The 17,137-nt window shown below is 48.0% G+C and overlaps 1 long non-coding RNA gene across 1 annotated transcript; it reads left to right on the top strand.

Annotated features, from left to right (window-relative positions):
• Positions 1-3,432: 3,432 nt before the first annotated feature.
• LOC120873537 lies at positions 3,433-10,939 on the top strand. The gene is made up of 3 exons (XR_005723484.1): positions 3,433-3,659; positions 4,381-4,583; positions 10,697-10,939. It is a non-coding gene; the product is annotated as an uncharacterized LOC120873537 (long non-coding RNA).
• Positions 10,940-17,137: the final 6,198 nt, after the last annotated feature.

The following is a 17,137-nucleotide window of genomic DNA, read 5'->3' as shown; positions in this document are numbered from 1 at the left end:
TGAGATGTTAATAAGTTCAGGAGGAACCCGCTTCCCCCTCCCCGCCAACTTCAGAGATTTCTCCTCCTTTTGGGCACATGAGGACATTCCACTTGCAGTGCCCTGAGGTCTCTACACTGCTCCCACATTTTCTTCCCAGCCCACCTCTCCCACTGAAGAAATGTAACTGATCTCTGTGGGAAAACAAAGGGGGAAACAGCCATGTCCTCACCCTTCACACGAAGGGGCTTACTTTGAGTCAGTTTCCAGTATTAACAAAGTGGTCATGGGTTAAGTTCACCTGCCAGGGGTGAGGGGTTGGGGAGAACTTGTTAAAAAAAACCACAGGAGGCTGAATCTGGATCAGGAGTTGGGTGGTGGTTGCTGGCTGGTACATTTTTATCATGCTATCCAGGCAATTGGGACTCCTCTGTCACTGGGGGAGACTCACTGCCTTGAACTATCTGTGTTATTGGTCGTAAGTAGGCAGTGGGGCCCTGCCAGAAAAGCTCCCCCCGGAGAGACTGCCTGAGACCCCCCAGAGATCCCTGTCTCTGGTTTCCTTCTATGTCAGAGGGTGGGGTAGGGAGTAGTGAGGTAGGGAGGTAGGGTAGAGAGTGGTGAGCTGGGTGGACAATGGGGACAATAACCTAGAATGACATTGACCTAGAACAACAGGAGGCAGGTCTGATGAAAAGAGCAGGGCTTTGAGGTGTGGGACAGGGGTCTCACTCACACTGGCCTTGAGGTCTAGGCCTTGACTTGTCTAAAGCCAGTTTCTTCATCTGTGAAATGGGAGTGACACTCAGACCTGCTCTGTTCTAGAGTGCTCCTGAGTAGCCATGATTTCCAAAGAGGGAGTCGCTTTTTCACCGACATATAGATGAGTGCACATGTATGTAGAAATAAGAACATGCATCTTTTCCTGAAAGGTACTGGGTTTTTTTTTTCCACTTCATAGTAGATCCTGGGTATCTTTCCATGCCTAGATTTTGGGGTGGGACCTTGTAAACTGTAAACAGCAGAACTGTTGAAATGTTGGTTGATTTAAATAACAGACAAAACATTACCCTTTGGGGAATAGTGTGGGTGTGCCCATGTCTTTGAGATGATAAGTTGGAGGAAAGGGAGGGCTGGTGAGCACGTGTAGGTACTTCAGGAGCTGGTGATCCAAGCAGGATGGGAGACTGCCAATTTTTAATAGTACCAAGGCTACAGTAAAAAGGCAAGTATTCAATTTGCAGTCTTCAGCCCCTAGAAAGCCGCCTTCAGCTGCCTCTTAGGAGTCTGCCTCCTTGTCAACTGGCATTTGAGGGGCTCATACTCAGGCCTTAGGTGACAGGGAGACCCACAGCCACCTCTGAGAGGTCACAGAGGGTATATGAAGGGATATCTAAGCTGCTATAACAAGGAGGCCCCCAAATACAGAGGCTAAATGGGATAGATGTCTGCTCCCCTTCACATAACAGTCTATGTTTGTGCGCTCAGTTGTGTCCAACTCTTTGCGACTCCACGGACTGTAGCCCACCAGGCTCCTCTGTCCATGCGAGTCTCTAGGAAAGAATACTGGAGTGGGTTGCCATGCCCCACTCCAGGGGATCTTCCTGGCCCAGAGATGGAACCAGCGTCTCATTATATCTCCTGCATTGGCAGGTGGGTTCTTTACCACTAGCGCTACCTGGGAAGCCCCATCACAGTCTATATGCTGTCACAATTAAGAGCAGATTCACCAGGTTGCCTGGGCTCAAATCCTACCCTTTGTGACCTTACGAAGCTAACCTCTCTGTGTCTGAGGTTCCTCATCTGTAAAGTTGGGATGATAATAAATAATGACACAGTAATTCTGCCTATTAGGATTTTTGTGAAGATCAAATGATGAAGATCAAGTGAAGCCCCTCCAAAAATTTCTTTATTGAGCACCTCCTATGTATTGGCCACTGTTTGAGGTGCATGGTAGCCCTCATGGTGGTGGTGCTAAGTCATGTCCGACTTCGCAACCTGCGGACTGTCGCCTCCTGGGCTCTTCTGTCCTTGGGATTTTCCAGGCAAGAATATTGGAGTGGGTCACCCGTTCCTTCTCCAGCGGCTCCTATCAGTGGGTTCAAACTGGCTGCTCTAGCTCCTGCCATTATGTCTGTAGGAAGAAGGAAAGGATAAGAGGAGCACATACCTATTTCTTTTAATAGCAAAACTTAAAAGTGGTTTACAGCTGACCTCCTTCATAGCTATCAGAATTCCCTTGCCCAGACTCACCTCAGCTGCAAGGATGTTGAGAAGTATAGTCTTCAGCTATGTGACCATATGCCAGCTAAAACTGATAAACAAAGAAGGGGCTCATGGAATTTTGTAGAAAACTAGCATTTTCTTCGTTTCTGGGGGCAGCCACATCTTCCTCACGTAGAGCCCCTGAGGAAGACAGTGACAGAGCAGGGGATGAGAGGGAGCCTGAGGGAAAAAAGTCATAAAGGGGTCACTTAAGAAGGAAGGTCCCTGAGGGAATTCCCAGGTGGCGTTAGTGGTAAAGAGCTTGCCTGCCAATGTGGGAGACTTAAGAAATGCAGGTTTGATCCCTGGGTTGGGAAGATCTCCTGGAGGAGGGAACAGCAACCCACTTCAGTATTCTTTCCTGCAAAATCCCCATGGACAGAGGAACCTGGTGGGTTATAGTCCCTAGGGTCACAAAGAGTTGGACACAACTGAAGCAACTTAGTACTCATACACACAGTGGTTATGACTCTACCCCGGGTTCAACCCCTGGTCAGGAACTAAGATCTCTCAAGAAAAGAAGGAAAGCCCTTGAGACAGGGATAAGGATAGGGGAGGGCAGAAGCCAAGACCAGCTTGATGGCCAGGATCTGGGATCAGGGAGATGTCCTGGGGACAGTGGGCAGTCTTTATCCATTTGGATCTCCCCCTCCCTCTGGGTTCTGAGTTAAGGTCTGTGGACTTCTGCGCTGGGGAAAGGTGCATTATTCTTTTGTGCTAGCTCGAGCCCAAGAGGAGGAAGACTAATGCTGGAGGGTGCTGGGGGAGTCCTGAGTAGTGGGAGTGGAATCAGCCACAGGCCAGCGAGAAGTGGCCCAGCATTTCCACCCCAGAGGGATGATGCGCTGAGATTCCCAGGGCCCAGGAGAAGCCACCAACAAGAGGCACTGGCTGGGCAGGTGTACGGGCTACAGACCTGACCTGCGGGGATGTGTGAAGGGTGGCGTTGCGTGACCACTGATGGAGCTGGGGACTTGGGGGCACAGGGGCAATGTGATGACACGGAAACCCAGGCTTTCCTCACCCCCACCCCCTCAGCCTGTCGTCTGGCTGTGCTCTGCATGGATCCCTAAGCTGACGGGAGCCTCTGGACCCGGCATTCTTCACCCAGTGCCCAGAATCACCTGCAGCTGTGCTTGAGCATGTTTTTCTGGGTGATGAGGCATCGTTTGCTGTTAGCAGATTCCTAAAGGGCCTGTGAGTCAGCAGAAAACAACCATGATCTCTCTTTTCCGGTGTCTACCATGAGGAAAGCACCTTGATCTGATTCTGAAACTCCTGTGACAGTGCATATAAATGTTTGTATATGTTGAGTTTGAGGATGAGCAGGAAATCATAGCCCCTGTCCCTGGGAAGACAGCAGCGAGGAAATGGCTGAGGTTCTGGCCAAAGCCCTCCTGCCAGAGAAAGGGGAGGTAAGGCCCAGAGGCAAGTGAGGCTGGAACAGGTGGGATCCTTGCCATCACCAGTAGGAGACTCCCTGGAGGAAGAGAGGCAGCCCTCAGGGGCAGGTTTCTCTCTTCTGTGGACCCAGCCAGAGAAGGAGGTCAGAGGGAGGGAGCATAGCAGAGGGAGAAAGACAGATGGGACTTGGCAAGCGGAGGTGAGATCCAGCGGCTGTTTCCTCCTTCTTCAGCTCTAACCTTCGATAAACCTGGATTCCCCAAGACTGGAGATTTTGGACAGCGAAATCTTTGGAAGCATGAGACAGGCTTTCGATATGTATCTGTTGAGTAACTGAATGACTGAATAAATAAAGCAAAAATGATTTCATGAGGGTACAGCCATGTTAATAAAGAAACAGGAAACACAATCTTTGTTAGTCATCTGAAGCAGGGCCCCAGTCATTCCAACACGGAGTTGCGCTGTGTGCCAAGACCCTCACATTCAATCCCCAGATCCACCTAAAGACACAGGCACTGGGAGTTGGGGTGTCCTCGTGCAGATGGGGACACGAGGCTGAGGCTAGGGCACCATGCAGTGTGGCAGTTTGCAGCCGATCAGAACTGGACCTGCTTTCTGACTCTGCTTATGGGGTGGGGGGAGCACCTTACAAGCCTGCCCCTCTTCTCAGGTCCTGGAGAAGTTGGGAATCGTCCAGCTTCACTTTCAGCATCTCTTTAACCCCCTTCCTAGATGAGTGGTGACATCCGTCTCTCCAGCCTCTTGCAACTCCAAGTGTGGTCCTGAGACCAACAGCATCAGCACCAGCTGGGAGCAAGTTACAAAAGCAGAAGTTTGGCCTCTCCCAGACCGGATGAGTCAGAATCTGCATTTTAACAGGATTTCCCTGAGTGATTGGTGAAGTTCAGCTCTCGATCTCTCTCTGCCATCCCCCGGTAAGGGAGGCCTTGCTAACCTCATTTGTAGGAAACCACTTCCTCAGGGATGCTGGAGGCAAGGATGCCTGTGTCATCTAAGACAGGCAGCCTCTCTGGTCCTCCTTCAGATTTCCTAGGACTCCTTCCTTTCAAACCTTCCTTCTCCTTCCAACCAGAAAGCCAGACCCAGTGGTGCCCTCCCCACCACAATCCCTGCATTACCTTAAAACAACAGTAACGAAACTTTAAATCCCAGAATAGTTTTAAATTCACAGAAAAGTTGCATAGTATGGAGTTTCCATATACCCCTCACCCAGCGCCCCCTATTGTTAAAGCCTTGCATTACCATAATGTATTTGTCCCAGCTAAGCAAAAATATTGGTGTATTACTAATTAAAATGGACTGGAATGGGCGAATTTAACTCAGATGACCATTATATCTACTACTGTGGGCAAGAATCCCTTAGAAGAAATGGAGCAGCCATCATAGTCAACAAAAGAGTCTGAAATGCAGTACTTGAACGCAATCTCAAAAATGACAGAATGATCTCTGTTTCCAAGGCAAACCATTCAATATCTCAGTAATCCAAGTCTATGCCTTGACCAGTAATGCTGAAGAAGCTGAAGTTGAATGGTTCTGTGAAGACCTACAAGGCCTTCTAGAACTAACACCCAAAAAAGATGTCCTTTTCCCTATAGGGGACTGGAATGCAAAAGTAGGAAGTCAAGAAATGCCTGGAGTAACAGGCAAATTTGGCCTTGGAGTACAAAATGAAACAGGGCAAAGGCTAATAGAGTTTTGCTAAGAGAATGCACTGGTCATAGCAAACACCCTCTTCCAACAACATAAGAGAAGACTCTACTCATGGACATCACGAGATGGTCAACACTGAAATCAGATTGATTATATTCTTTGTAGCCAAAGATGGAGAATCTCTATACAGTCAGCAAAAATAAGACCAGGAGCTGACTGTGGCTCAGATCATGAACTCCTTATTGCAAAATTCAGACTTAAATTGAAAAAAGTAGGGAAAACCACTAGACCGTTCGGGTATGATGTAAATCAAATCTCTTACGATTATACAATAGAAGTGACAAATAGATTCAAGGGATTAGATCTGATAGACAGAGTGCCTGAAGAACTATGGATGGAGGTTTGTGACATTGTACAGGAGGCAGTGATTAAGACCATCCCCAAGAAAAAGAAATGCAAAAAGGCAAAATGGTTGTCTGAGGAGGCCTTACAAACAGCTGAGAAAAGAAGAGAAGCAAAGACAAAGGAGAAAAGGAAAGATATACCCATTTGGATGCAGAATTCCAAAGAATAGCATGGAGAGATAAGAAAGCCTTCTTCAGTGATCAATGTAAAGAAATAGAGGAAAACAATAGAATGGGAAAGACTAGAGATCTCTTCAAGAAAATTTTTGATACCAAGGGAATATTTCAGGCAAAGATGGGCACAATAAAGGACAGAAATGGTATGGACCTAACAGAAGCAGAATATATTAAGAAGAGGTGGCAAGAATACACAGAAGAACTATACAAAAAAGATCTTCATGACCCAGATAACCATGATGGTGTGATCACTCACCTAGAGCCAGACATCCTTGAATGAGAAGTCAAGTGGGCCTTAGGAAGCATCAGTATGAACAAAGCTAGTGAAGGTGATGGAATTCCAGTTGAGCTATTTCAAACCCTAAAAGATGATGCTGTCAAAGTGCTGCACTCAATATGCCAGCAAATTTGGAAAACTCAGCAGAGGCCATAGGACTGGAAAAGGTCAGTTTTCATTCCAATCCCAAAGAAAGGCAATGCCAAAGAATGCTCAAACTACCACACAATTGTATTCATCTTACATGCTAGTGAAGTAATGCTCAAAATTCTCCAAGCCAGCTTCAACAGTACGTGAACCATGGACTTTCAGATGTTCAAGCTGGTTTTAGAAAAGGCAGAGGAACCAGAGATCAAATTGCCAACATCTGTTGGATCATTGAAAAAGCAATGTTCCAGAAAAACATCTATTTCTGCTTTATTGACTATGCCAAAGCCTTTGACTGTGTGGATCACAACAAACAAACTGGAAAATTCTGAAAGAGATGGGAATACCTGACCACCTTACCTGCCTCCTGAGAAATCTGTATATGCAAGTCATGAAGCAAGTTAGAACTGGACATGGAACAACAGACTGGTTCCAAATAGGAAAAGAGTACGTCAAGTTGGTATGTTGTCATCCTGCTTATTTAACTTATATGAAGAGTATATCATGCAAAATGCTGGGCTGGATGAAGCACAAGCTGATATCAAGATTGCCTGGAGAAATATCAACAACCTCAGATACGCAGATGACACCACCCTTATGGCAGAAAGCGAAGAACTAAAGAGCCTCTTGATGAAAGTGAAAGAGGAGAGGGAAAAGTTGGCTTAAAGCTCAACATTCAGAAAACTAAGATCATGGCATCTGGTCCCATCACTTCATGGCAAATAGATGGGGAAACAATGGCAATAGTGAGAATTTATTTTGGGGGGCTCCAAAATCACTGCAGATGGTGACTGCCACCATGAAATTAAAAGGCCCTTGCTCCTTGGAAGAAAAGCTATGACCAACCTAGATAGCATATCAAAAAGCAGAGACATTACTTTGCCAACAAAGGTCCGTCTAGTCAAAACTCTGATTTTTCCAGTAGGCATGTATGGATGTGAGAGTTGGACTCTAAAGAAAGCTGAGAACCGAAGAATTGATGCTTTTGAACTGTGGTGCTGGAGAAGACTTTTGAGAGTCCCTTGGACTGCAAGGAGATCCAACCAGTCCATCCTAAAGGAAATCAGTCCTGAGTATTCATTGGAAAGACTGATGCTAAAGTGCCAATACTTTGGCCATCTGATGCAAAGAACAGACTCATTGGCAAAGACCATGATGCTGGGAAAGATTGAAGGCAGGAGGAGAAGGGGCCAACAGGGTGAGATGGTTGGATGCCATCGCTGACTTGATGGACATGAGTTTAAGCAAGCTTTGGGAGTTGGTGATGGACAGGGAAGCCAGGCATGCTGCAGTCCATGGGGTCTCAAAGAGTCAGACACAACTGAGCTGAACTGAACTAACTAAACTCCACGTTATTCAGTTTCACTAGATTTTCCACCAATGTCCTTTTTCTGTTCCAGGATTCCATTCAGGATACCTCGATACACTTAGTTGTCGCACCTTAGTTCTTCTGATCTGTGACAGCTTCTCACACATTTCTTGCTTTCTTAATGCCCCTAACTGTGGAGGAATACTGGTTGGGTATTTTGAGACTCACAATTTGGGTTTACCTGGTGGTGCTGTTCTCCTGGTTAGACTGGGGCTCTGGGTTTCGGGAAGAAGACCAGGGAGGTCACGTGCCCATCCTCCTCACATCCCACCTCATGGGAAACATGTAATCCACAAGATTCTTCACCGATGACGTTAAACCCAGCGACCTGGCCACGGTCCTGCCTCTCCTAACCTGCCCTTTCTGCTTTCCCCAAGTCTCTCTCGTTTCCTTCCTGGGAGTCTGTCGTCGCTTCAGTAGTTAATGATATGTTCGTGCTGCAGCCCCCTCTCCAGTGCCTTCCTCCCTGTGCCACTTAGGTTGTTGCTCTGATGCTTTTATGACCAATAAGGTGTCCTGTTGGAACACATCCTCTGCCAACAGAAGCACTCATGCAGTCACGTGTCTCTGCCAGCATGAAGCCTCAAAGCTAAAAGGAAGCTGCCCATGGGGGCTGGGAGGCTGGGCTTTGAGCAAGCCAAGATAATGCTCCAGGTGATTTAGGAATGTGTAATCTACTTACATTAAAGGAAAAAAATTAGTGATAGGGAACAGGGCAGTACTAGATGAGTAAGGGAGGGAGATATCCAGACACACCTGAGTGTTTGCATTTCTTTATATTTTATTCTAAATTCTGAATTATCCCTTTCAGTCATATTAGGCTGTAATTATGTGCTGCTGCTTTGACAGCAAGCCAGTCATATTTTCATTTGAGAAGAGCAAAACTGAATGGGAAACAGTCGGCTGCCCTTCCCACTTTGAGCCCTCAATCTGCCTGTGCTCAATCAGGCAGTCCCCATCCCCACCCTCGAACCAGGGCTTCCTACTGCCAAGTAGTCATGGACAATGGAGACATTAGAAACATATTCCAGGGACTCCACCAAGCAGACTAGGTGCTCAGGAAGGCAGACTCTGGCCTCCGGGTGGAACTGATTTCTTATAGAGTCCTAAGCACAGGATGGGCGAGGTGCCCAGGACTCAGGCTGACTCAGCCCCTGCAGCCCTAGTAAAATCTGTAGAATCACGTTCGACTTCCAGAATTCTCCATTCAGTGCTAAGTCTGTATGGTTCCAGGATTGTCCTGAGATGGTAAAACATTGGTACCTGCCCTTCCTGAAAGGGCAAGTCATGTACCTGCCAGGCAGGAGTCTGCCTGTGGAGTGTTCTGTAGGATTCTTAGACACCCTAACAGGATGCATGATGGGTCCGGATAATGTGCTAGTTCTTCAGTCATATCCAACTCTATGCAACCCCATGAACTGTAGCCTGCCAGGCTCCTCTGTCCATGAAATTCTCCAGGCAAGAATACTAGAGTGGAAAAACAAAACCAAAACCAAAACAAAACAAAAAAGAATACTAGAGTGGGCTGCCGTTTCCTTCTCCGGAGGATCTTCCCAACCCAGGGATTGAACCTGGGTCTCCTGCATTGCAGGCAGATTCTTTACCACTGAACCATCAAGGAAGCCTAAAAAACACTCTATTAGTCCATATACTATGCCACTGGCCAGTACTCCTTCAGGGGTAGTTGTGGTAGGGGGTGGGTGGGACAGTCAGCTGGCACCATCACAAATGCTGGTTGCTCACATGAGATCGAGTGAGGAAAAATGTTCTCTGTGCTCATTTACAAAGAACTGGCCCTTTGATCCAGCTGAACCACACACAAGGAAAGGTGAGGGGCACAGGCCCCAAAGGCTATCAGCACCTTAGTCAATTCTGTCTGATGGCAGTGAGTGGAGACCCACCCCAAACAGCTTGGTATAACACAGTGGTCGAGGACTTCTCCTTGAGCCTTCCGCAGAGGCAGGCTGTAGAAGCTGGGGTACAGCGTGACCTCCCCTCCACCAGACATGGCTGATCAGAGCAGAAGTGGATACTGACCCAGACTGGGCCTGAGCCTTTCTCCTCATTTGGACAAGGGTGATCAGGACATCTCTGTGGCCACTTAAATGTGTACACTCCAGGGCTATGAAGCTGCCATGCTCAGCCTTGTGCACACAGAGAACTGAAGGAAGCTGGCTGCAACTAAGATGCTTCAGACCATGGGATCCAGAGAGAGAAGGGCTTCTAGGTCTTCCCGGGGTCGGAGGTGCCACCTGTCCCTAGGTTCCAGGAGACATCTATCCTATAATAACTACCCTTTTGGCATAAGTTAGCCTGGGTGACTTTCTGTCACTTAGACCCAAAAAAGCCTAAGACAGAGTGTATTGCAGGAATTCAGAGATTGTCACAGAAAGGAAAAGCAGGAAACTTACTGGGCCTCACGAAATGGAAAAATCATGTCTTTCTCAAGCTGCCCATCTGGTTCTTTTTCTTGTCTCTATTTATCTCAACAGAACAGTTTTCTTTTTCTGTTTCCATCAATGAATCTCAAATCCAGTGGTTGCCCTAGTCCTGAATCTATGCAACCTTTAGTTTCAACCACCAGACTGTAATCTCTGTGAAAGTGAAAATCACTCAGTTGTGTCTGGCTCTTTGTGACCTCATGGACTGTATAGTCCATGGAATTCTCCAGGCCAGAACCCTGGAGTGGTCCTCCAGGGGATCTTCCCAACCCAGGTCTCCCACATTGCAGGCAGATTCTTTACCAGCTGAGCCACAAGTGAAGCCCAAGAATACTGGAGTGGGTAGCTTATCCCTTGTCCAGCAGATCTTCCCAAACCAGGAATCAAACCAGGGACTCCTGCATTGCAGGCGGATTCTTTACCAGCTGAGCTATGAGGGAAGCCCTCTAGTTAAATATGAGAAAAAAATTCTGCTTAGCCTGGGGGACAAGGAGTCTCACACAGTATTTTAATCAGGGACCCTTTCTTCCTCACTCCTTTATTTCTTTTCTTTCTATCACAGAAGTCCATCTCGAAGTAGCCCAAGAAGAAAAGTGGGCATAGATTCGTTCACATCACTGACAGGAACAGACTGGAAAGGACTCAGGAACAACTCGGCTGAGAAATACCAACAGTGTCCCTGGGGCTCCAGTCCTCTCTTTGTTGGCCTCATTCCTTCATATTGGACCTTTGTGTGGAGTATGGGGAAGGCTGACACCTCTAGGCTTGTATCACCCAGAGTAAATAAAGTGATCCCAGATTTTTCAAAGGCCTTCTGTCTCCCGTTACCTTGTATGCAAAATCGCAGTTAAGGAGCTAATAACTCAGTCAGAGTCACACTCCCTTCCTTTGGTTGATCACTGTAGCCAGGAGTGCAAGGATAGTGTGAAGACAGCTCCTCAATGCCCCCATGGAAGGGAGGGGGCTCCTTAAAGAATAGAGCTGGTTAGGAGGGTCCACTGTCCGCAGTCTGCAGTGTGACACCCAGCCCCGACGGGCCAGGGGTATGGTCGATAAGCATCAGGGAAAGCGGGGTTGTGGTGATGGATTCAGATCCTTCCCTTCCGTTTTCTGATCACTCTCCCTCAGATCCTTGTCTTGGCAGATCTGAATCGTTCTGCCAGAAGCCCTTCGGTTTCCTGTGTTCTTGTTCTCCATGGAACTTTAGTTTCCCACTATGACCTATTCTGCCTAGACTCAGCCCCCTGGCTCTTGGACCCTGCTTACACTCTGGGGGAAACTGGGGAGAGTAGACCTTGGCTCACAGGGGCCACTGGGGCCACAGGAGGTCAGTTTATGGGGGAAATGTTTGTACCTGGCACAGTGTCCCTGGCCCAGGCATTAGACCTGGAAGATCCCAGGTTGGATTGATTTCTGTTTCAGGCAGGGTCTTAAGAATGAGTAGCCCTTCTAGCAGCAATTATAAGCTCCTCTCTGTGTTGATTTCTGTCATCCCCAAGTCTTCAGCAAAGTTCTGTCAAATGCTAACAATAACAGAAAGACATTAAAGGTCAGAGGCCTGCAGGCAAACCCTGCCTTCCACACCGAGACACGGGGAGACATCCGGATTACTTCACAGCCCCAGTTGTCTCTCAAACAAGTCTGTTCAGACATCTTTAAATATGCGCTTTAGCACTTCTCTCTGCCAGAGTGTTGACACTCGGGCTGGCTTTCCCAGGGCTGAGTGACGCCTCGACGGGAGTGCGTCACCCCTTCCTGGTACTCGGAGGTTCAGGCATCGCCAAGAGGCAGGAGGCTGAGCCAGAGGAGCATTCCTGCCTCTCAATCAGTATCTTTTCTGTTCGCAGATCGCTCAACACCAACCACTTAGTCCATGTGGACAAATCTGTCCAGACTCTCAAAAGATACAATTCCTGAGGTGAGGAAAGAGGAAGGACGGTCTTCCTCATACCCTTCGCCCACCTCCTCCTATCCCCCGCCTCAGCTCTGGCTGAGATGATTCTGAGAGTGGATACAAAAGTGGAAGGGAGGCCATTGCAGTGAAAGTCAGATGAGGATGAGGACCCTGACCTTGGGTTTCCCTGGGAGCTTGGGGTGGTGCTGACTTTGGGACCCATCTCACAAAAATATGAACTAGCATCTGCTGCTGCTGCTAAGTCTCTTCGGTCGTGTCCAACTCTGTGCGACTCCATAGATGGCAGTCCACCAGGCTCCTCTGTCCACAGGATTCTCTAGGCAAGAATACTGGAGTGGGTTGCCATTTCCTTCTCCGGAACTAGCATCTAATAAGCTTTAAACCAATGCCAGGCTGTGTTATTCAGTAACTCTCTTTAAACAACCTTTTTATTTTGAAAAAATCTTAAACCTGCCGAAAAGAGTAGTATAATAAACCCCCAAGTGGCCTTTCCCAAGATTCACTGATAACTAATACTTTGCTGCATTGGCTTTTTCCTCTGTCCCTTTCTCTAGCACATACACACACAGCTGTAATTTTTAAAACCTAGTTATTGTTTTGGCTGTGCTGGGTCTTTTCTGTGCAGTTGTGGCGAGCGGGGTCCGCCCTCTAGTTGCGGTGCGCAGGCTTCTCATTGCAGTGGTTTCTCTTGTTGCAGAGCGCAGGCTTTAGGGCGCTCCAGCTTCAGTAGTTGTAGCTCCCAGGCTTAGTTGCTGTGCAGCCTGTGGGATCTTCCTGGATCAGGGATCAAATCCATATCTCCTGCTTTGGCAGGTGGATTCTTTACCACTGAGCCACTAGGGAAGCCCTGTAATTATTTTAATATTTTTTCCTGAACTATTTGAGGATTAGATACAAATGTCATATCCCTATATACTTCAGCAGCATATATCTCTTAAGAACAAGGATATTTTCTTACATATCCTTAGGACAACTATTTTGCTCTTTGTCCCATCCTGTCTTTTAGAGCATTTGCTTTTTCCCAATGCAGGTTCCAATCCAGAATTACGTGTTGTGGTTAGTTGTCCCATCTCTTCAGTCTCCTGAAACCTGCAAACATTCTTCTCATCTCTTTTGTCTTTTATAATATTGACTGTTTGGAAGAGTTTGGATGTCTGGCAGCTTTCTCATGGTTAGATGCAGTCTGTGCATTTGGACAAGGATGCTGAGTGAGTGATGCTGCCGCCTCCCTGGTGCCTCCATCAGGAGGGCACAGGATGTCATTTGGTCCCACTATTGGCGATGTTAACTTTGGTTACAAGGTTAATGTGATCCCTGCCAAAGGTACTTTTTTTCCCCTTGAAATTAATAAGTGCTGTGTTAATTAACGAGAGATGCTTTGAGACTGTCTTTCCCCCCATAAACTCTTGCCCAATAGTTTTAGCATCCACTGCTGATTCTCTCCTGTATCAACAATTACTGTGACAGTTGAGAAATGGAGTTGATGCCTTTCAGCATCTAGAATCAGTTGCTATTTATTATCACATTTCACAGATTAAACCACTGAGGCTCTGAAGGTAAAGTAAATTGTAAAGTCAATTCATTGGGTAAAGTCATTGTCCCACAAAGTAGAAAGGCCACAAAACTGTGAGATTCAGGCTCAGGCCTGACTCCAGAGCCCATCTGTTTGCCGTTCTTCTCTCCTGCCACTCTGCTGCTTTTCCAAGACATCGGCTGTGGAGGTGATGGGATGGTCTCTCAACCCTGTCTGCCCCTCTGAACACATTACTTCCTGTTTCTTTCCCTAAATTTGAGGCTGAGGCTCTGGTCACAGAGAAATGGGCCTCAGGGTCATTTTTGCAACACCCTCCGCCCTGCCCCAACCATGTCCAAGCCTTCCTGCCTCAGTCTCCCCTTCCTCCTTGGCAGCCTCTCCAGTGACCAACCACCGGTTTGCTCCCCTTGTGGACACTGTCCTGGGGCCAGGGCCCTCCAAGGCTCCTTTGGAGGAAGGCTATTCTGGTCATGCGGGCTGGGCAGATGACTCACTCACTTACTTGTTTACACTTTATCTCTCACCTGCTTCCAGAAAGGCTTTGAACTAATTGAAGCCTCAGGTGCCTCAGCTTGCTGAGACAAGGGAATGTCCCAGCTGGAGCATGGCTGGGGCGAGGTGGCTCGGCTTGGCAGGACCTGGGCTCCCCGGGGAGGTTGGAGGAGGGCTGGCCTCCGCGCATGATGGGGAGGACATCAGGGATGAGGCTGAGGAAGGAAGCTGGACCCAGCCCTGATTGACCACAAGCCCAGAGGGCCAGAGGGGCTGGAGTGTCCATTCTGGATGATGGAACGTGGGAGGAGGCCTGATGGCAGGCGGGCCCTGAGACCAAAGTTCTGAGTCTGACTAGGTCTACTTCTGGGATTTGCTCAGTTGCTTTCTTGAGTATGGACAGCCCTGCTGGATATTCCTGGTGGCCAGTCCTGGGTCCTCCAGCTGCCCCAAGGCCCAGGCCCTCTCCACCAGGAACCACCAACTCCTCATCTCCAGGGGGAGGGCCTTTCCCTTGGGGTCCAGGCGTCCCTGGCCTCAGGCCGAATCACTTGTTGGGTCCCTGTCCTCCCCCACTTCCCAACCTCCTCCCTCACCCTCCCCTCCCCCACCCACAGTTGAGTTGGGCCCCAACCACCCCACCCTAAAGCAGTAGGACACCCTGATGACCCACTGCCTTGACAGCCTCGAGGAGGAAACTCCTGCTCCCACCCACAGGAGGCCCTTCTTTCCCTGCCCCTCCCTACACCGTTTCCGGCCTCTTACCTGGAACATCCTAACTTGCCCCAGGCTCCCCTCAACTCAGGTTTCCTTAGGGGGCAGGTTGATGGCGTCCCCACATTACACCAAGTTTTGGCAAGTCCAGCCCAACTCTGACAGACTTTCTGTCACACTTCCCTACAGCTACTTAATCTACTCTTTATTGTGTAATGGAATGCCTTCCATTTAGGAAGGTGGAGGGGGTCTCCCCCAGGCGGGATTAAATGTGATGACAGTTCCTAAAGGCAGGGGCTGGAATCCAGGCTAGAAAATTAAGGCAGAAAGACTGGAGGGCGACCTCCAAAGTTAGGGGCCAGCTTCTGCCAGCCTGGGTTGTGGCGGAAAGGAGGAAGGCAGGGCCTTGGCAGGAGCAAAGCCCATGCTGAAGACAAACGAGGGGGCTCAGCAGACAAGGTGAGAGGGGCTGAATGAGAAGAGGAGGGAAGCAAGCACAAGGAGTGAGGCATGCGCAGTGCAGGGCATGGGTGAGGCAAGCTAGGCACCCAAAGCCAGTGCTCTGGGACAACCCAGAGGGATAGGAGTGGGGATCAGGATGGGGGGCACACATGTATACCTGTGGCTGATTCATGTTGATGTATGGCAAAAGTCATCACAATATTGTAAAGTAATTATCTTCCAATTAAAATAAATTAAAAAAAAAAAAAAAGAGCAGGGAGCTTCAGGGCTAGAAGTGCGCTGGCCTCAAATCTTGAAGGCCAGAGGACAGGACAGGGTGCAAAGAGGGCAGGGTTGTTGGGGAGGCAAGAGGCGCCTGGGCAGACAGTTGTTGACCACCATCTGGGATAAAACCTTTTCATAGGTTGAGGCGCATCTGTGTGGGAACAAGTTCCCTGTGAGAGGAATCACTGGCTGCAAGGAGCAGAAACATGCTCAACTTGCTGAACCAAAACAGGATTTACTAGAAGGAAACAGCAGCAAATCTGTCATACACTTTAAAAAATTATTATTATTTATTCGATTGCATCCGGTCTTAGTTGTGACATAGATCTTCATGGCGACGAACAAACTCTAGCTGTGGCCAGCGGCATGTGGAATCTTAGTTCCCCAGCCAGGCATGAAACTTGTGTCCCTTGCATTGCAAGGCGGATTCTTAACACCAGACTGACAGGTAAGTCCCTGTCATAGATTTCAAGTTGCAGGGATGAAGCTGAGGCTAATAAGGAGCTAGATACAGGAGCTAGATAACTGGGGTTATTATCCCCAGATGTCAGCAAGCTTACCCACTTGTGTGTCATACTCTCTCTCTCTCAACTGGTTTTATCTGCGTCTCTTTGCACCTTGTAGTAGACATTTGTCATTTTGGGGCTACTCAACATCTATATCCCCCTGATAGCACCCCTATTTCCTATGGAGGACTGTTTTTAAATATACTCTGGATTTTGTTTTTATTCAGGAGTGATAAGGCCAGCTGGTTAGGAGATGATTGCCATTGAAAAGATCATTTGTTACTGTTCCCAAGAGAGGAGGGCATGCCTGCCACACAGGGCCACGGGGGGAAGCACTGGGGTCACTCACGAGGCAGAAGGGGCCCAGGGAAAGCATGGGCACAAGACTTGTGGTTTCTGTGGGAAAGGCAAGGCAATGAATGGGAGGGTAAGCAGGTTTAGAATTTGCAAGCTGAATAATCTCCGTGGGTTCTGGGATCTAGGATGGTGTGTAGTTGTCTGGTATCTGGGCCCTGGGATGATCAGGGGATATTGTCTCCTGGAGTGTAAGAGCCAGATAGAGGCATTGTTTTGGAGTATGGACTATGGACTGGTTGGTTAGTATATATATGAAAGTCACATTCCCTGTACTTCCCTGTTGATCCAGTGCCAAGACTTTGCATTCCCAATGCAGGGGGCCTGGGTTCAATCCCTGGTCAGGGAACTAGGGTCTGCATACTGCAACTAAAGATCCTGCGTGCTGCAACTAAGATCCAGCACAGCCAAAATAAATAAATACATTTTAAAAAATTTAAGGTATATATATATAAAGGCATACTGCCTGTTTGTAATCTCTAAGAACTGGTTAACCCTAGAAATGAGCAGTATCTCTCCAGTCAATAAGGCCCCAGCTGCCAGAGCATCAAGAATATAGAAGATCGGAAATTATAATGAATATAGGAACTTAGCCCATTCACATTGGACATGACCTTGGTGGGATGGTAAATGCAGGCATTCTTCCTCCATTTATAAAACCAGAGATGATGGGCATGAAGCTGGAGCTACGGGCAGTTTCTGTGTCTCATAGTCACCGTTAAGGAACTGAGAACTTAATCTTTCACAATGTAAAAAAAAAAA

This window comes from Oryx dammah, unplaced genomic scaffold (genome assembly GCF_014754425.2).
Source record: "Oryx dammah isolate SB20612 unplaced genomic scaffold, SCBI_Odam_1.1 HiC_scaffold_14, whole genome shotgun sequence".
Classification (NCBI taxonomy): domain Eukaryota; kingdom Metazoa; phylum Chordata; class Mammalia; order Artiodactyla; family Bovidae; genus Oryx; species Oryx dammah.
The sequence above is the reverse complement of the archived record's forward strand: the minus strand, read 5'-3'. Positions and strand labels throughout refer to the sequence as shown.